Source organism: Melospiza melodia, chromosome 4 (assembly GCF_035770615.1).
Source record: "Melospiza melodia melodia isolate bMelMel2 chromosome 4, bMelMel2.pri, whole genome shotgun sequence".
Taxonomy (NCBI): domain Eukaryota; kingdom Metazoa; phylum Chordata; class Aves; order Passeriformes; family Passerellidae; genus Melospiza; species Melospiza melodia.
This window is the reverse complement of record NC_086197.1, coordinates 76,110,814-76,131,647: the sequence shown is the minus strand read 5'-3', so window position 1 is coordinate 76,131,647 and position 20,834 is coordinate 76,110,814. Positions and strand designations below refer to the sequence as shown.

At 38.1% G+C, this 20,834-nt stretch overlaps 1 protein-coding gene across 20 annotated transcripts in view; it reads left to right on the top strand.

Moving 5' to 3' along the window:
* The window catches only part of NRCAM (neuronal cell adhesion molecule), a 145,373-nt gene that overhangs the window by 48,281 nt on the left and 76,258 nt on the right, over nt 1-20,834 (top strand). For 18 of the 20 annotated variants that reach the window (XR_010027615.1, XM_063155228.1, XM_063155226.1 and 15 more), the window contains exon 3: nt 16,432-16,541. The exons of 1 other annotated variant lie outside the window; for it this stretch is intronic. The gene's annotated coding sequence lies outside the window, so the exon portion shown is untranslated. The remainder of the gene's footprint in view (nt 1-16,431; nt 16,542-20,834) is intronic. One more of the 20 variants, XM_063155212.1, reaches the window with a different exon arrangement.

The following is a 20,834-nucleotide window of genomic DNA, read 5'->3' as shown; positions in this document are numbered from 1 at the left end:
CTTCCTAATAAAAATACCTGCTGACAGAAGTGGAAAATAAAGAGAAGAAAAGGCTTGACGTGGCATCTCACAGCTGTTTAAAATAGACTAAGAAAGGGTGCTTTTTATTGGTAGGAGTCAGAGGAGTTATAATAACAGAAGTACAATTTTTCAAGTTTACATTATTTCTCATAAAATTTTATTGTGGAAAACACCCTCATGCTAACAAGACTGGCATATCATCTAGTTAAATTTAAGAAACTTGATAGGAGAAATTGTCTGGAAAAGAGAAGCATATTTCAGTAATCTATAGTTTCCTAACATCAGCAAAGAAAGGATGAAGGGAGGTTTGTATTCAAGAATCAAAATGTAAGCATTTTAAATTTCAGAAATTATCCCTAGAAGTCAAAGACATTTTTAACAGATTAGAAAAAGGTAGGGTCTACCAAAAGAATTCTTCTGTTTTGATTTTTGGAATTTATACATGTTAAAAAATACCTCACAAGGTTTTCATTTATTGTTACTAAACTGATATGTGTCATAAATGTGTTTACAGCTAAAAAGAGTTTTAACAGAAGTAGCTGTAACTCATGTAGGGATCACAGCCACTCTAGTTCTACTGAAGCCTGCCCAAATGTAGTAAGTGTATGGTGTCTAGGATAATTTTGGTGTTCATATAAAACATTAGGTTTTGCCCAGCTTTTTTCTCACTTCATGTAGATTAAATGGACCTCTTTAAGCACTTGTTCTTTATTTAGATGTCTTGCTATGTGTTTTTTTCAATATATTAAAAAAGGACAGTGTTTAAGCTGTGAGTTTCCCGAGTTTCTCAGCTACTGGTGCATGCTCAAGAACTTTGGGTGATGACTTCTGTGGGTTAAAAGTGATACTCCTACATCACTGCAAATTTGAGTCTGTTCCTGTGGTAACTGTGCATGCAACCACTGATGCCATAAAGAAATATTTTATAACTTTTTTTTTTAGCATAATGTTAAAAGGGGAGGGATGGTAAAGAAAATAAAAGAAACATTAAACCAAGTTTTATTTGTTTGAAACTTTCTGGGTCACTAACAGCAGCAATTAAAAGCGTTTTAAATGTTATGAAGTCTGTTACATGCTTCTAAATATACAATCAAACATTTTCTGAGTGTGTCACTGGTTAGAAAGAGAACCAAAAGCAAGTTGCAAGTTTCTCAAGTTGACAGTACTCTCTGTAGCTGATTCTGCTTTAATTATAGGACAACTTCTAGATTGCATCTAGTTCTTGCTTATTTAATGCTTCAATAGCTTGGTTGTATCTTTGTTTTATAAAGAAGCAAGGAGGGGAAAATAGAGGAGAGGTATTGAAACAGTAAGGTTTATAAATCTGGCACAATTTAGACACAGATACTGTATGACGCAAAAGATGAGCTTACAAAATCATTTAGGAAAAGACCACTGGAAGGGATTACAGCAAAACATAAAGGACAAAGGGTAACAGTTCAATATAGAGAGGGTTAAATTGTTTTTTAAATAATTGTTGAGTTTAAATCACTATTTTTTATTACTGTCTATAATAAAGGAAAAAAGACACAGTTTTTTGTTTTTATCGTAAATTTATAGAAGAGTTAGAAAACATAATCAGCATACATAATATTATGGGATAATCTGGACAGATTTATGCATCAGAAAATGTAATGGATGTAATGAAGGCAGAAAATGTTGTGCATTTTAATATGTGGAAGGCTTCAGCATTTGCCGAAGGCTGGTGTTGTTTTGCAGAGTCTAAATGACCCTTTAATTACCTGAATATTCTTCCAGTGTTTTGCAGCAGGACTGTATCTTGTCTAAAGGTATGTGAATACTGATAATGTATTCAATGAATGTAGATCTTAATTTTAATTTTGTACTATTTCTATCAAGGAATTAATATTCTAAAAGTGTTAAGACAGCAAATTAATTTGTGTGTTATTGATTTAACTACATGTTCATTTCTGCAGCAAGATGTTCATGTTATCAGTGTTACCTCTCCATGTACTACCAATCTGTATCTGGAATGTGTGGATTTATTTCTAAAAATGTAATATGCTAGCAAATCTAGATCTGTGCTTTAGATAGAATGAATCAGGCAAGTATTGTGTTGCAACTAATTTCTCCCTTCTCCTAATTTCCCAATACATTTCTATGTCAGTTAGTTCTGTATCAGAACCATACAGTAGCACCAGGGGAAGGCACAGAATGGATAGAAAGTAATTTTCTGCTGAAAATAATAGTAACTGCTCCACTGAATGGGCTTTAATCATGATTTTGCTGCAGTCTTCAAATTCTGTACTATGTTTTGTTGATCAATCTCTGGGAAAAAATACCAGTCCCTTCTCTGGGATCGGAATTGTTTATGATTTCAGAGCCTCAGTTTCTTTTGAGTAAACTGAAACAAACTTCTGAAACTTGCAGAATTGTCCAGAGCAGCCAGGTAGAAGCTGCATTTATTCTTTATGGCCCTCACTGCTCCCAGCAGAACGCTGTGTGTTCGTCACCCAGAATTAATTCCTCAGTGACCCCTATTGTCTTCAGAGGAGGATGAGGCTGGAGCCTGACCTCAGGACAGTTTTCCATGAGGCTCTTTGCCTCTTCAGGGGAGGAATTTGGCCTATTTGCAATTCAGAAGCTCAGCAGGGACAGAGGAGAAGCACCTCTAGTATCCCTGGCTTGTTTTTGTGAACAGAGGGAGCACTGTTGGTGCACTCCAAATATGCATCACGTGTGCTTCTGCAAGAAGGTCAGACCAAGCTTATAATAACAACTTAGCTTCACTACAATCTTAAGAGTTATTTTTAGTGAAAACTGAAATAATGCCATTAAAGTTAACCCTTCATGACGATGTATTCCAGCACCATTTACTGGCCTGAGTATCTTGTATGTAAAAGTCTTGATTTTTCTAAATTGAAAATTTAATGAATATTCAGTAAAATATTAATAATTAAATGTGTCATGAATGATTAACAGCCTGTAGTTTAGCGTGAACTTTTTTTTTTGTAGAGGACTTGTTTCCAAACAACAAACCCTAATATGATATAATTCGTATATAATTCATTCTATGCTAGGCATGGTTGCATCTCAGTGGTACCTCAGTTTACATTTTCCTGACAGATAACATAGTTTCCAGAACTGCATGAGCTATATAATTTATTGTGAAATTAAGTCAGCACTTTTAGTTAGGATTTTTGCTGAAGTTATTTGGCATTTTCTTTTAAAATAAATGATTCTGGTTTAACCTCCATATTTTCTGTCTTGTGAGAGAGTATTTTTGTTTCACTATTGACAATTACTTATTTTGAGAGGGGTTGAATGTGAGGCTCTGCAATTGTTTCAGTTGCCAAAAAAATTTTTTTTGCTAACTCCATGTTCTTCTTCACCGTATTTCTTACGTTGTGTCATCATGTGAACCTTGCTGACCTGAAATGTGTGGTACACAGTCAATTTGGAGGACCTGCCAAGAATGGAAAAACTGTATAAGGAGGCTGAATAACTGCAGAAGTTTAAATTTCTAAGACAAATATTCAAACAGGATAGACTGTAGTTGTATTGCCAATGTAATTAGACACTAATTATCTGAATATCCCAGTTCTCAAAAGTATTGTTCCAGTGGAATGTCAGATTCCACTGAGAATGGTGAGAACTTCTGCCTCCTGTATATGGCTGTATTTAGCTCAGTAAATTTCATCCAGTCAAATATTGATTTTTATGACTGAAGGGCAGCTCTGCCCTCCCTGCTGACTGTGGAAAGATGAATTTTAGGCTGCTTCCCAGGAGTCTCTCAGGGCTGATCTGCGCCTTGGAAGTTTTGTTGGCAATTTGCTGGGCAATTAAATTCCCAGGAAGTACTTCAAAGGAAAATGGATCTTTGGCTGGCAGGAGTGGATGTTTTCCAGCCAAAGAAAAGAGAAAAATGTTGCAAGACGATTTAAACCCTCTAGGTATATATTAGATAACCTACTGCTAACTGTCAGGTCTTTCTGATAGCTCAGGTGTGTTCAGACAGATTTCTCCAGCAGCTGTCAGGCCACACAGGTTTGGAAGGCATTGAATCCTTCACTTCTAGAACAGCAGACTGCAGAAGGATGAACTGCTTCCACCCATTAATGTTGTTCAAGTAGTTGTAAAAGTTATGAAGTAGAACCATACATTGAATGGTGGTGTGGAATAAAGCAACTATTCATCCAAACAGTATTAGATGCCTTGGACTGCTTGCAGAGCTCTAAAGAATCTGACAGCTTCAGTTCATGCAAATTAAATGGATTTAGTTTCCTAGCATTTATTTTAACTATTATTTTTAAACAATACTTCTCCATGTCTCATTGATTCAGGTAGTAGAATGTTTGCTGTTGAAAGAGTAGACAGTAGTTTGTGGGTTTTGGGCCTCTGGGATCCTTTCCAGAACAATGGCATGGTTCAGGAATGTGGAAAATTGATTTATTCATTAACTATATTAGTTGATATAAAACACTGGAAAAACACAAAATATTAATGCAGCCTGCAGATATTAAAGTGGTTGTGGGATTTAATGGGAACCCTAAAAGAGTTATTTCTCTACATGAACATTTGAATCTTGTTTCTTTCCTTACACAGTTCCCAAAAAAACCCCTACCTGGTGTAAAATACTATTGGGATTCTTAACATTTTCACGTGAATGCTGCTATCAGCTTTTAACTTAGTTTATAAGTAAGCTTTTAATCTGAAGGTTTTCTAAAACCAATTTGCTCAATATAGAAGTATCCTTTGTTTAGGCAGTTAAAAATTAACACAAGTCAAGAACAGCTGATGGAGCATTTTTTGACTCCTTTTTGGAATCAATGCAGGAAAGTGACGAATAGCTTATGCCTAAACTATAAGGAAATTGGATCCATGCCTGTTCTTTTTAAAACCAAAGTAGTTCTTCCAAGGTGTTTGATGCTTATTTGCTGGTAACAAAGAAGTAAGTTATGATGAGGATTTTGAGAGTTGATTCCTCATACTGCTATTCTAAAAATTGTGCAGAAAACCTGTATGAAGCTGCAGGAGGATTTGTCATTGATGCAAGGTAATTTTCATTAGTGTAACCTTTTCACTTAGAGGTCCACAAAGAATTCTTAGTTTTCTTCTTTTCACAAGCACCTTGTAACACAGTGCTCTGTCCCACTTGCTAAAGGACCAGGGACAGCTTCCACAAAACAGAAACTGGTGTATCAGAGGTTCCTGTTGGAGGGCAGCCCTACATGAGACCGTACTTGGAGTTTGACACACAGTGTACTCCCTATTACTAACACTTCTTTGCTGTACTTCATACCAGCAGTTAGGTTTTTCTTGGGTGCAGAGTCCCAGCTTATGGAGTAATAGAAGCTCCCAAGAGTCTCATGCTTAGGGCCTTTTGCTAGCTTAACCATGAAATGCTCAAGGCCTGCTATACAGGTTTCCTCCTGCTCTGCAGCTATATGAGCACTGGGGCAGGCTCCCTATGGAGATGGTCACAGCACCAACCTGTCAGAGCTCAAGAAGCATTTAAAAAACACTTCTAGACACACTGTGGGATTCTTGGGACTGTTCTGTGTCAGGCCAGGAGTTGGACTTGATGATCCTAAAGGGTGCCTTCCAAGTCAGTATATTCTATGATTATTGGTGTGATTCTACCATGCTAATGTGCAAAGTGTTGCTGCATCCTTTTTCCATATTCAAAGTCATTATATGTTCTCATCACTGCACAAAAGGTTTGCAGTTCTCTTTTCTGGTTCTATGCTGATATAATAGTATTTTAAACTCAGGACAAAGAATTTTAAAACTTCCATTAATTTCTGCTGTCTAGGTAGGTATTTCCTCACTGAGATAAGTAGCTGTTTGAATACTGTGCAAAAATGTCTTTTGTGTTCAGTATAACAGAGGACATAGATGCCCAAACCAGCAATGTGAATTACTCTTCTTATGGTGTTCAGGGCTTGAAAACATGTGTCTTTTTTCTGGGTTTGGTCTAAGGTGTTCAAGTAGGATCTTGTCTTGTGTATACAGTATTTAATCTTCTCAGCTTGTTCATTGTCAAGTTATTACATATCCCTGAGTTCCATAGGTGCAGCATTGAATGACCTAACCAGTCAAGAACAAGATTTTCTTCCTTGGAAAAGTACAAATATACGAACAGTGAGTTGCAGATTGCAGCAGCAAATGTTCCTGCACCCATGATTGTTCTTGCAGCTGCAGTAGCACATCTTCTCTTGGAAAGGTTCAGCTCTTCTTCTGCACCTGTGGTTCAGTGGAGGGCTCCACTGTTGGTCCTGCCTTCAGGAGAGTTTTATGAAGAGGTATTGTACAAGAAATGAGCCTGTGAGAGAAAGGTTACAAAGAGCACAGGCTTAGGGCCCAAACAGGCTGCAGGGCAATATGTTGTGTGTGCACTGCACCCTGACAGGTGTCAGCAGTTATCTCTGTTGTGTGTGCAGTTACCATCCTTGTCTGCTGGGCACAATGACAGTGACTTCTGTGAGACATGGTTGGCACAGCACCTTTGATCTCAGGTGCTCTGTTGCACCCTGCTTTCTTCTCACAGACCTCAGGAAAGCTGATTACTTGACCTGTACTCCACTCCTAAATTTAAATCACATTGGTTCAGTACACCTTCCATTTTATCTCCAGGAGGAACCCATTTTGTACCAGGTTATGTAGCTCCTTTGTTACTTGTACTCATCTGGGTGATAACCTTATTTGTCTAATTGAGCTTAGCAGCAGAATTCCTATTGACATTACCAAGTTAGGATACTATTCATTACCTTTGGGTGTCTGTGGTGGGGTTGCATTCCTGGTGATATAGGAAAACTGATAGAATTAGGTTCAGAATATTTGATTTATTCTCTAGTTGATTTCTTGGAGCTCTTTTCATCTGTGCTAGTCTACACAAGTCGGTAGATCCATACAAAGATGACAATGCTTTTTTTCAGCATAAATAATTTGAAAGGAGATATAGAAAGCTTTCTGTGACACATTGAGTTCTGATTTTGGCTTGGAGAGAGTTCATTTTTTCACAGAGATGGTATGGGGCTGTCTTTTGAATTTGTGCTGAATGCAGTGATGGTAACATAGAGATATTTTTGTTACTGTTGAGCAGGGCTTACACAGACCCAAGGCCTTTTCTGCTTCTTGTTCTGCCAGGAAATTAGAACTGCATGGGAGGTTGGGAGGAGACACAGCCAGGACAGGTGACCCCAGCTGACCAAAGGGAGATTCCATATGATATCATGCTCAGTATGTGCAGAGAGGGGAAGGAGGAGGAACAGGGGGAATATTTGGAATGATGGAGCTTGTTTTCCCCAGTAACCATTACACATAACAGGGCCCTGCCCTCCTGGGGGTGACTGAACATTGCAGAGCAGTGAATTAATTCCTTTTTGTGCTTTGCATGGGTTTTGCTTTTCCTATTAAGCTCTTTTATCATGTATGCATCTCAGGATAGAAAACTGAAAGTTCTGGCCCTAAACTGGTTAGACAGAGGCAGGAAGAAAGACCTCAGCTTTCAACAGAACTGAGGTAAAATCTCACTGACCCTATAATGCAGCTGTGTGGGCACTATCATCAGAGGGGGAAAGTGCTTACAGTATCACTTGGGATCAGTATTAGAATAGTACAATAGTAGGTGATTTCAGGTTTCTAATTAAACACCAGGGATTGCATTCTCTCTGTTGCAAAAGGTGAAGTCTAATATTTGTGATATGAAAATTCTCCAGTTATGCCTTTTTCTGCAACCCTTGTAAGTCTTTTGTGAAATAGAAAATCTGTTACATTGCAAAAGCATCTGTGGACCATCTACATTTTCAGGCTTTTATTAAATGGTTAATCTATATGGGATTTGTGGAATCCAAAGCAGAAACATTGTTAAATAATGCATGCTGAGGAAAACATAATCTCATGTATCCCACAGAGGCTTTTGGTTTTGTTTTGGGATTCATGAACTCTCATGGGCCTTCTAAAAATTAGCAGATCTGAGTACTGTAACAGCTCAATAATGTAATCTGTCTGGCATCAGGAACCCTCTTTTGCAGAAGCTAAGTGTCTTTTGATATGTGATGTGCTCTGATAATGTTTTAAAGCTCTCTGGCTTCACCAGAGAGTAAATGACTGTGTATCAGCAGTTTGTAAAGCCTTTTAATACTGCTGAAAGAGTAGATAATGACAGTGTACAGTTCTAGAACAAAACAATAAAGACTGGGATATACAAAAGTTGATGGCCACTTAGATTCTAAAATAATTACAGTTCATGGGGTTTTGGCTTTTACAGCTTTTGAGTATAAATTCTTTTTCTTTTTGTTGAATTTCTATGAAGTGTTATTCAGGAAACACGTTTCTGCAAGAAAACTGTCAAATGTTTAGCCACAGAGAGCAAAAACAGTTCTTTGAAATCTGTCATCTAGTCATTTGTCTGTATATTCATTAGTTTTTGAAATGCCACCAAAGCAGACATTAATTAAAAAGGAAAAAATTGTTTTGAAATGATATATCCATCTCATATTAAATTTTATACTCAAGTTTTGTAAGGAAAATACTGACCTAATGTAATGGCAAGATAACAGAACAAATTGAATACTCTACCTGGCAAAATAAAAAAAAAAATTAATCCATTAATTACTCACTAAAAACTTTTGGTTTGTAATTCCTTTAAAGCAAATCATGATAGTGTAGAAAAAAAGGATGAGTAGACTCCTGGGAACAGTAGCCAGTGTCTTTTGTGTATACCTTCTGCACTGCACTCTGTCAAGTGGCAAAAGGAAAGGCTCTACCTACTGTCACTGCCAGTACCTCTGTACAAAAACGTGCTTTCTTTCATCAAGAAAGGTTAATGTGCTTTTCATTGCATTCTGTTGTCAGTAAGATCATGTGTAAATTAATTTGGAATTTCTGAGTACAGCACCTTTAAACCTACAACTAGCTTAGTAGAAAACTTCCTGTGAAAGTTCTTGCGCCCATTGACATCCTTCTATTATAGTTAATAACGCATGTGGTCCCTTTTTTCATGTCTAAAGTACCTGTCTACCTTTAGAGAACAAAATAAATGGTTATTTATTGTTATGAGAGGGCTTCCTGATGCTGATAGACTGACTTAGCCACTGCTGTTTGTATTAGCAGAGCTAAACTGAGATAAATGCTTTTCCACTCAGAACCATTTGTCCATTTCTCTACAGAGAAACTTCCTAACAAATAAAGGATTCCTACAGATTTGAAAAGATGGTAGCTGGCATGTGTGTTTGCACTGACAATGCTGAAAGAGAGGGAGAAGCTTAAACAGAACCTGAACAGTGTCAGTGGCCTGGGCAAAGTGGAGGCAGTGAGCTGCTCCACCAGGGTGCTGCCTGAAAAGACCATGAAGCTTTGAGCACAAAAATAGCACTAGATTAATTTTTGAAGGAATGTCACATTGGACTCTCATAGATGAATTAAATGTGTTTTTAAAATCTCCTTTTTGGAATAACCTACACAGTGGGATGCCTCTTGGCCAGCATTCAGGTCAAAAGCAGTATTTGTCTTCTTTTACTCTATTGACAGTGTTTTGAAAGTTCCTTTTTTCTTTTCTTTTCTTCCTAAAAGGATACCAACAGTTGAAATGAAATTAGTAGCAAGAACCTTCTGCAAGTCTTTATCCTCCTATGAGCTTTTCTTTAGCATGGCACAAAGTTTAGTTTTTTGACAAAAATAGATTTTAAATTCTGATATTAGCTCAATGAGTTCTGATGGAGAATGTTGGGTTAATTCTCCCTCTTTGTCACATTCTAGAATATTATATTAACCTAACAAATTTTCTGTCATTGATCTGTCTTTGTTTACACCCCTTTTCCATAAATACTGTAAATAAAATATTTCATATTTCTTTTCAATAGCTGATTTGACTATTGGGTAGTAAAGATATAATTTGCAAACTAGTGTGCAAATGGAAAAGCTGTGTTGTGCCAGAAGTATTTAAGATTCAGTGAGCACAGAAATTGCAATCAGGGTGGATTTTTAAAGATATGTACTCATCAGAGCAACAAATTCTCATTATGTTGAGAAATATAGTTCTAATTTGTGACAGGACAGACTAAATATTATTTTTATATGTGTGCATATATATACACACACACACATATGATTATTTTTATAAGTATGTAACGTTAGTAACTTTATCACTTAAACCATAATTTTTATAGAAAAATAGAATGGTTTGGATTGGAAAGGTCCATGTGCAGGGACACTTTACACTAGACCAGGTTGCTCAAAGCCCCATCCAGCCTCCCCCTGAACCCCTAAGGGATGGGACGTCCACACTTCTCTGGGCAACCTGTTCCAGTGCTTCACCGTCTTCACAGTAAAGAATAGCTTCCTAATATCCAATATAAACCTACCTTCTTCCAGTTTAAAGTTGCTCCCCCTTGTCCTGTCAATACTTGCCCTTATAGAGTTCCTCTCCAGCTTTCTTTTAGGCCCCTTTAGGGGAACTTGTAAGTCTCCCCAAAGCCTTCTCTTCTTCAGGTTGAACAATCCCAGTTCTCTCAGCCTGTCTTCCTAGGAGAGGTGCTCCAGCCCTCTGATCATCTCAGTTACCATCCTCTGGACTTGTTCCAACAGAGACACATCTTTCTTGTGCTGGGGACACCAGACCTGCATGTTGCACTCCAGGTGGGATCTCATGAGGGCAGAGTAATAGAGGGGAATCTCCTCCCTCAGCCTGCTGCCCACGCTGCTTTTATGCAGCCCAGGGCATGTTTGGCTTTCTGGGCTGCAAGTGCCCATTGCCAGGTCATGTGGAGCTTCTCAACACACCCAAGACCTTCTCTTCAGGCCTGCTCAGTCTGTTCTCTGCCCAGCCTGTACTTGGGGCTGCCCTGACCAGGACCTTGCACTTGGCCTTGTAGAACTTCATGAGGTTTGCACAGACCCTCCTCTCAATCCTGTGCAGGTCCCTCTGGGCATTAGCCCTTCCCTCCAGCATGTTGACTGTGGCATTCACATTTTCCAGAAAAATCCCTTTGCCCAGGATTTTTCCAGAAAATGTGAATGCCACAGTTGACCACACCACACAGCTTGGTGTCACCAGCAAACCTGCTGAGGTGCACTGGATGCCACTGTCCGTGTCGCTGACAAAGGTGTGACACAGTCCTGGTCCCAGCACTGACCCCTGAGGTACACCGCTTCTCACTGGTTTCCACTTGGATCAAGTCATTGCCCACATCTCTCTGAATGTGGCCATCCAGCCAATTCCTTATCCCCTGAGTGGTCCATCCATCAAATCCATTTATCTCCAGTTTAGGGACAAGGATGCTGGACAGTGCAAGGACAGTGTCAAACACTTCACAAAATCCAGGGAGATGTCAGTTGCTCTTCCCTTTTCCATTGATGCTGTCATCCTATTGTTTGTGAGGCAGTTTTCTCTTAGTGAAACCATGTTGACTGTCACCAATCACCTCCTGACCATCAATGTCTCTCAGTATTCTTTTCTGGAAATTCTGCTCTCCACAATCTTGCCAAGCACTGAGGTGAGACTGACTGGCCTGTGGTTTCCTGGGTTTTCCTTTGATTCCTTTTGTAAAAATGAGGGTTATCTCTCCTCCTTCCCAGTCAGTGGGAACTTAACTGGGCTGCCACAGCTTCTCAGATATGATCGAGTGTCTTAGTCATAATTTTCCTATCGTTAGAAATAAAAACGCTCAGATACAAAATTTATGCTATTTATAAAATACATTCTGTTAAATGTATGTGAAGGATGATACTATTTTAGAATTATTTTGCAGAAAACTGCATACATTGGTGTACAGTAGTTGCCTACACTTCCTTGAATTATTTTATTCCTGATAAACCAAATACACTAATTTATTCAAGTACGATTTAAAAGGTTGGTGGATATAAAACTCAGGGAAATGCAATAAAGGCTTGACATTTCTTTTTACATGACTTATGGAGTCTGCAGAATATATTGCTTCTCTTCAGAATTAAAAATTCACATATCTAACAGCCTACACTAGGAGCAATGCTGCAACTCATTAGAAAGAAATACAAAGACATGCTTTGAATCATGAAGATGGGAAAAATAAAATGTCAGTGTTTTTTAATAAAAATGTACAGTGAAATTTGTGACATCTTATGAAAAGTGTCTGAGACATGGTGAGAGAAAAATCAGTATGGACTTTATGGATTGCTCTGCTGTTGTGATACAGACACGTCACAGGAATTATGTGAAGGCAGGAGATCCGATTCTGTTCTCTTCTTCCCTGTATGCTTTAGAAGAAATTCTGCTGAAGATAGTACAATTCTGTGCATGTGAAGTGATATAAATAAAGTAGAACTCAGTCCAAGTTAGTGCTCTTTTTAGCTAAATTGTTACAACTGAAGTCAGTTTTCTGAGGTAGAAATTTTAGTGGAGGGTTTTTCATGTTAGGAGTACTGTAGGATTGTTTGTGGCATCCAGCAGTTGAATGTATTTAAACCTGAAAGTTTTACAATCTGGAAGGAAATGGGATGCTATAGTGAAAAGTAGTTTAAAAAGAAAGTATGTCTGTGAATCCCAGGCACTGGAGAAACTGTGTCCTTGCTGAAGGTCATGGAAAAGAATGTCTGAATGAAAGTCATTCAGAATAATCAGCAGTTCAAAATACTGGATGGCTTATTAGCCTGAATGAAAAAGCCAAGTATAAACAAAATATGAAGACTGTGACAGAATTCCTTGGGAAAGCAATAAGTCTGCAATTCTGAGAAGTTCTTGCCATAGAAAAGTAGGTGAAAAGCAAGCCTGTTTGCAAGGCTGTGTTTGAGGAACACATTTTAACTTTTATGTACTTGGTAGTGATTTGAAAAATCAGTGGATGTTACTGATTCACTGTTCACTGAGTCAAATGGATTAAGTCAGAGATAGTAGGACCTTTATTTGATTTTTTTAAATCAATATTACATATCTGTTTTCAGATGTTTGACTCTACTTCAGAAGGAATTGTCCTTGACTTTGCAGAGTATTCCTTGCCAATGCTTATGTAGGAAGGAACAGAGTCAGTGTAGAGCGATGGGAATACTTCAGCATTACATTCACCTCACATCCATGACATCTTAGGCTGGGGATACAGTTTCATGTGCTGCTTTACCTTCTTTAATTTCAGGCTGTTATCCCAAAGAGGTAGTTTCTTTGAGGAAATCCCTGTCATGTCAAAACCTAATCTTTTCTTGCAGAGGTTTCTGTCTCTTGGATCAATGAACTGACGTACCTCTCTCGGGATGCTACAATTCTTAAATGTGAGGTGAGAGGGCAGGAGCTTGCAGTGAGGAGCAGAAGAGCTCAGGACCTTTTCATGTCTTCTTGACAGCTACTTCTCTTTAGATCAGAGCAAGTCCAGTGGGAAAATTCACCCTTACATGAAGTACCAATTTTTTCATTTAAGTAAAAGGAAATGCTGGAGAGACTGCTAAGGTCTGTTGTTGCAAAAAGAAGGGAGTATAGCCAGTGAATGCATGGTCCTAATTCCACCCCTTCACACACACACACAAAGGTTCTATTTTAATTTGTGGAAATAACTTCCCTACATAATTCTGTGACTCCACCCAGCCACCCAAAGAAGAAAAGTCATTGTTCAAGTCTCTGTGAAGCTTCCTTTTTTCATACCAGGACTTGTTTAGGGTATATGAAAGATTTAAGTACTGAAAAGTACCTTATGATAAAGTACTTCAATGATCAAGAGATTACAGTGATTGCTGGCAAATAAAGGGGAAACTACTTTTCTAACCTGGCCCTTAATGCTTTTATAGCAGCAAAACCAGTTGTATAGATGAGTTCATTTATAGACCCAGCAGTAAAGTTTGTTCAGGTTTAATTTTGTTTTCTGAACTCAGATTTTTGAAGTGGGAGATTTGTTTTGGTGCAGGTGTCTTGACTCATATACACTGAAGTGATTCATTTTGTTGAAACAATACTTTAACTACACTTCTGTCCATTTAAAATATTTGAGACTTTTCTTCCTCTTTCTGTTTTCCCCATGACATTCAATATCTCTGCCAAACCAGCATAATGACTTAGGGTAAACTTTCTCTGATTAAATATGTGAGAAAGCTTATGTGTGAAGTTCAGAGAGTCTTGGTCATGCCAATCTTGATTTTATGTCTGGAAATACTGGTTTTTGACATTAAACAAAAGGTGTATCATACTTTTCCCAGCATATACTGATGTGAATACATCTTGCAGCATTGAAAATAGCCAAGATTATCAGCTGCTGTGAAAAAAAAAAAGGAATGTGGTTTAATTAAGGGGAAATTTATTATCTTACGTGGCAACAACCCACCAGCAAGCATTATATATGAAAATTAATTTAAACTGCTGGACCCAGCCTTATGCTGGGAACTCACTATCAAGATTAAAGAAGAATGAGAAAATATCTTATTTCATCTTTACCCTCTCTGTGATTTCATGGGCAATGCTTCCAAGTGACTCCTTTTTAAAGAAACCAGCTCCTGTTACAGAATGAGTTGTGAAGTTAAAAATGAGTATGAATGCAGAGATCCCTGAGATGCATTGTGAAAACTTGTACACATTTTTAAAACAATGATATGGGGTACAAAAAGCCTGGTTGCCTTTGAGTTCCATTCACATTTCAAATGTGAGAAAACCAAAACTCTTTAAGATATGACTCTTAAAGAAGGCACAGATTTTTCCCTTTTTCTGCTATTCAGGTTTATAGGAAAAGTATTCATATGCTGAAAATCCCTAAATATGTTGATGCCTGTTTTCTGCTTTTTTCCTCCAGGAAGAGGAATCTTGCAATGGTTTCTTTGCTCATTGCTGTCTAGTGAGTGCTGCACAGGCAGCCAACATGATATAACCCCTTTCAAAATTTGATTCATTTCTGCATAAAACTTAGTGCAAAACCCCAACAAAAGAAAGAAAACCCCAACCAAACCCACAAATGTAGAAAACCTCAATGCATTACCCACACCCCCATCCTTAGAACTTTTTAATATGTCTTGAATGAGAAACAATGTTTTCATGCATTTAGAGATGAAAGTTGATTTGCTGCCTTAAATTTGACTCTGACAGGAAGTGAAGCTTTTAATTTCAAGTTTAATGTTGCCCAGAAAATTTGAACCTAACTGAATTGTAGAGTATAGTTATGAATTTAATGTGTTGTTTAGGCTAGAAACTGATGAACTACTTCTCAAATGATTACAGTGAAACAGCTTGAGTCAAGTTCCTGTAAGGAAAGGAGGACTAGGAGAGGGGCTGCCCTAATTTTGCAGCCTGGATTTGCCAGCCAGTCTTAGCTATTGTAACTGATTTCTGTGTGAGTGTATTATTGATTTATTATTTTATTATTCTGACTGTAAGAAAAGCCATGTCTGAAACCCTCTTCTTCAGTATGAGGTAGACTGTTCTTAGTCAAGATCTGGTTGAGGTTTTTTCCCATGATGGGCTTTATTTCCCACCACCCTTTCTGGTCATAGATGGCTGCACTCAGCAGTGTGGAGAATAGCTTTTCTATCAGTCTGGTGGTGCTGCCTAGCTTGCAGGTTTGGTGAATGAAAGAAGGCAACCCCTTTCTGTTTTCGAGAAGGAAGGGTGCTTAGGAGAAATCAGGGTTAGGGAGGGAGGGATGCAGTCCATTCACAGCTGCTTGTCTAAGGAAGGTCTTGTCTTGATTTCTTGCTGCTTTTTGGAAGGAGGGCCTCCAGTTCTATAATGTGCTCATGTGGTGGCACCTTCATAAACATCAGGAACCTACCTGGTGGCTAGAGCTGCCTTTTTGTTTGTGCTATGTCCACATGCTCTGTGAAGCAATTCCCAGGAGCCCTACCTTAGGTTTCAGCTTCTTCCCATAGATCATATGGAAAATTTGGTAAGACATCCCCATTTCCATATGTTTTGATTTCCAGAAGTACTGCTTTGAGACATGTTATTCTTTTGAGCAGATCTGAATTGGGAATTGAAGCTGTGGAACCCTAGGGAATAATGCCTGAAGGGAAGTCAAAGGTGAGACTGCAAACCAGGCTGGTTTCAGAGATGTAAGAATAGAAGATCAAAAATTACTTTCTTGCCTATGGTGCAGTAGTTTCTACATGTCCTTACAGACCCAATTAAAATAACATTTGATTAAAATGAATACAACAAAGCACAGTTTTTAGAGGTACTATATCTCTGGATAAATTGAAAAACCACCAAGATTTAATTATATATTAAAGATTAAAGAGTACTTTCTGGTTTTAGTTAAATACAGTTTCTCTGGTGTATAAGCAGTAAGGCAATTTAATGTAAAATTAAAAATCCTGGGACAACAGCTTCTCTCTCAATTCAAATTAGCATGTCTGAGAAAATAATTTTGGTCTTTAATGTTGATTTATAGCAATTTTTCATTCTTTATGTGCTGAAATCCAAAATAGTGTTATGTTAATAAGTCTGTATTACCTGCAGGTGTTGCTTGAGAGTTGAGTGAACAGTCCTTTGTATTTTCTTTGAAGGATCAATATTTCAAGATGTGTGAAGGAGAAGGGTCTAACTGACAAGCTGCCTTGATGCACTGTTATTCTAACTATGACTGGATTGACTGAAAATTGCCTCAAAGAGTAAGGTAATTTATAAAAACTATAAAGCATAGCAAAGTGTTTGAAGTAATCAAAGTTAATGAGGAGTGATTTATTTTCACTTTTACGATGCCTTCACTGTTATAGTTTCTTGAGTTTTTCTTTCTGAAATGTTCATATTTGATACTGCATTTGCGTGAAAAAGGTGCGTTAGCTGTTACAACTACAAAAAAGGTTACAGCTGGCAAAATTGAATGAAATAATTTTTAATACTTGTGCTGTGAGAAATTGCTCTTAGTGTACCTGGGTAATTGGAGAGAAATTAGATTTTCATTTTTTGTGTATGTCTACAAATTGAGCAAATAACCTGGCTTAGGGAAAAATGGTAGTTTGGAATGAAGATGTATACATAATTATAAACCAGTGCCTTTTCATGAAATAGGAATTCAATTCATTTCAGAGCTACCTTGTTACTCTGCCTAGACATAGTGTCATAACAAGCAGGTATTACTTTGGAAGCCTCATTGTGTAATACAAATATTATATATGTATATATGTAAATAAGCTTTTTTATTTTTGAACCATTAAATGTACTCATTCTCTATTGTGGATAAAATAATATGCTTATCAGTCTACTAGTACTAATTTACAGTCTGGTTTACAAGGTGTGTAGTGAAGTGCTTTTGCAGTACTAAATACAGAATTTAAAGTTTTTTTTTTTCATTATTTTCTGATTTTGTATTGTGTTTTCCTCTTACAATGTTCTTTTTCCTTCACCTTGAAGAATCTTTCTGTAATTCAATATTTAGTATTTTGTGGGAGGATATCATATATGCTTAGAATAGTATTCATATGAGAGAGAGAGTACTTCTAATGGAAAAAAGCTTTTTTTATCCATTGGTGTGACTACGCAGAACCGTGATGGGCTCAATTTACACAGAAAAAAATACTATTCTTGCAATGTGTGCTGTTTCCGTTTGAGATTTTGATGTAAAGAATAAATTAGTTTGAAAATGGTCAAAGAAAATAATAGTGAGCACGGCAATATGAAAGAAATTCCCTTTATCTCCTCAGTGGTAATATGAATGTGAAATTCAAATGATTCTCTGAACAATGTAAATTTTTACACCAAAATGTAATATTTACTTACGTAATAGATCTGAAATCCTGGGTGAATTTTTTTGTTTCATTAATGAATAGTATAGACATACAAAAAAAAAGAAAAAAAATGTTCCTAGTTAGGGAACAAACTGGATTAACTTCTTGATGAATAAATGAGCTTTTTTTACCCTTAAGGTTTAAATTAATGATTTTATAAAAAGGCATACTGAGGCTCTAGTTACTTGCTTTGTTCTATTCTGCTTGCTTAAATTGCACCTGAAATTACGTTATTTCAGTGGTGTTAAATGCCTTCTCCAATTCTTTTAAATGAGAAATTGAAAATATTCTTAATGTATAAAATGGATTTCAAATGAAAGAGCAACAGCATGGAAATGTAGGTTAGAACATCCCATTTAGGCTTCAGGTTTTTAATGATGTCTTGAAACTCTATTAGAGAGGTAAGATTTATTGTGGGAATTAAGCCGCTGGGTTTTATTTTTGATGCATTAAACTAAAAAATGCATTCATTTAAAAGCCATACTAATCCTTTAACATCATATTAGCAGAGAAATTGTTCACATTTACATAAATGTGAAATGCATAAAAATAGACATTCATTTATGTTTTTGAATAAATTCTCTTTTCTTGGCCTTTGATAATGAAGATACAAGAAAATGGCTGGAGAACAGAAAGTTAGCAGAATCAGCTGCAGCAAAAATAGAACACATCTTAATCAAACCATGATTTAGTTACGCCAGATTAAGCCAGTCACAGATTTAATTGAATAACACTGGCAAAAGGAAGGATAAATACTAAAAATATGAATTCTAGTAAACTATATCTGTTATTTGAAATCTTCCCACTAAAATAATATAACAACATGGGTCTATCCATTTGAACAGATGTGGTTTAATAGTGTCAGTAAAACCTACTAAAATCACATAATTTCTTCTAAACAAGAAGAAAAATATAGTAATAAATGGAAAGCTTCCTGGATAGCAGTAGACTGTAGGGGGAAGTAATAACAGGTGCAATGCTGGTTCATCCAAAATGTCATCTGTGCTTCCAAAGTTTTGATCCAAGGTACTTACCCTGCTGTGAACTGAAAATGTTCATTTTTACAGAATAATGGTATCATAGAATGGGTTAGGTTGGAAAAGACCTCTAAGACCTAAAATCATCACATCCAGCCATTAATGCAGCACTGTCAAGTCCACCACTAAACTATGTCCCAAAGTGCCACGTGTACACATCTTTTAAATAGCTCCAGGCATGGTGACTAAACCACTTCTCTGGGCAATCTGTTCCAGTGCTTGACTGCCCTTGCAGTGAAGAAATTTTTTCTAATATCCAATCTAAACCTCCCCTCGCACAACTTGAGGCAATTTCCTCTGGTCCTATCTCATGTTCCTTGGGCGAGGAGGCCAACCTCCACCTTGTTACAACCTCCTTTCATAAGGTTCCACTTCAGCCTGCCTTTCTCCAGGCTAAACAGTCCCAGCTCCCTCAGCTCCTCATCAGATCTGTGCTCAGACCCTTCACCAGCCTCATTGCCCTTCTCTGGGTATGCTCCAGTCCCTCAATGTCTTGCCTCTAGTTAGGAGCCCAAAACTGAGCACAGGATTCAAGGTACAGCTTCTCCAGTGCTGAGTACAGTGGAACAATTGCTGCCCTGGTGCTGCTGGCCGCACAATTGCTGATACAGGCCAGGTGCCATTGGCCTTCTTGGCCACCTGAGCACACACTGGATCATGTTCAAATGGCTGCTGGCCAAAACTCCCAGATCCTTTTCCATTGGGCCCCTTTGCAGCCACTCTTCCCCCAGCCTGTAGTGCTGCCTGGGGTTGTTTCACCCAGGGGCAGGACCCGGCACTTGGCCTTGTTGAACCTCACGCAGTTGGCCTCGGCCCATTGATCCAGCCTGTCCGGATCCCTCTGCAGGGCCTTCCTTCCTTGCAGCAGATCAACCCTCCCACCCAGTTTGGTGTCACCTGCAAACTCACTGAGGGTGCACTTGATCCCCTTGTCCAGATCATTGATAAAGGCACTGACCAGGATGAGCCCCAGTACTGAGCCCTGGGGAGCACCACTGCCAACTCACTGCCATTCCCCACCACTCTGAGCCCAGCCATCCAGCCAGGCTTTTACTCAGCAAAGAGTATGCCCATCCAAGCCCTGGGAAGCCAGTTTCTCCAGGATGATGCTGTGGGAAACAGTAATTGAAGGCTTTACTGAAGTCCAGTAGATAACATTCACAGCCTTTCCATCATCCACTAAGTGGGTCACCTTGTTGTACAAGGAGCTCAGGTTGCTCGAGCAGGACCTGCTTTTCCTAAATCCCTGTTGGCTTGTCCTGAACCTCTGGTTGTCCTGTATGTTACACATGATGGCACTCAAGATGATCTGCTCCATGAACATTAATGCTCTCAGTTGTCCCTTCTCGAGGCTGAACAGGCCCAGCTCCCTCAGCCTTGACACATAAGAGAGATATTCTAGCCCTTTAACTGTCTTTGTCTCCCTCTGTGGCACCTGCTCCAGAGATCCCATGTCTCTCTTGTCCTGAGGAACCCAGGACTGGACACAGCACTCCAGATGTGGCCTCACTAGGAGTGGGTGGAGGTTCAAGGAAAAAAAAAATCAAAACCAAAAACAACAGAGGCAGCTGAGAAAAAAAAATAATAACCTGAATTCCAATCTTCCCTGCTTTGTTTTATCTATAGAATTGAGGTGTCCAGCTGCAGCAGGCAGGTTTTCTAATAGTGATGAAGTTAATCAGAACTTTCTGAGTTGTTATGAATTATTTGAGAGTGAGGAGAAATTAGAGTTGTTCATTTAAACACTTCAGAAATCACTTTCAGAAAGTCTTGAAATAGGCAAATTCTTTCTAACCATTGTTAGGACACTATTCACCCCTTCACATATGGTGCTCAGCAGCATTCCTGAGTGTAGCAACCTGGTTATGAAGTGTACCACAACACTGGTGATATCTGCAAACAAATTATAAGTTGGTTCATTTACTTAAGTCTCACATAATTCTGTTGGGAGCAGTGGCAGCTTGAATTAGTGCTGTATAAAGCAGGAACAGACTTGATTTGCACAGCTATAATAATTGTGAAGATTGTCAAGTCTCACTTTTAGAGAGAAAGCTAAGAAAATTTCTATAGTGTTGCAGTGCTTGTATCACAGTTCTCTGTTCATTTCAGTTATTAATGGTGGGCAGATAACAGGTGTAATTGCAA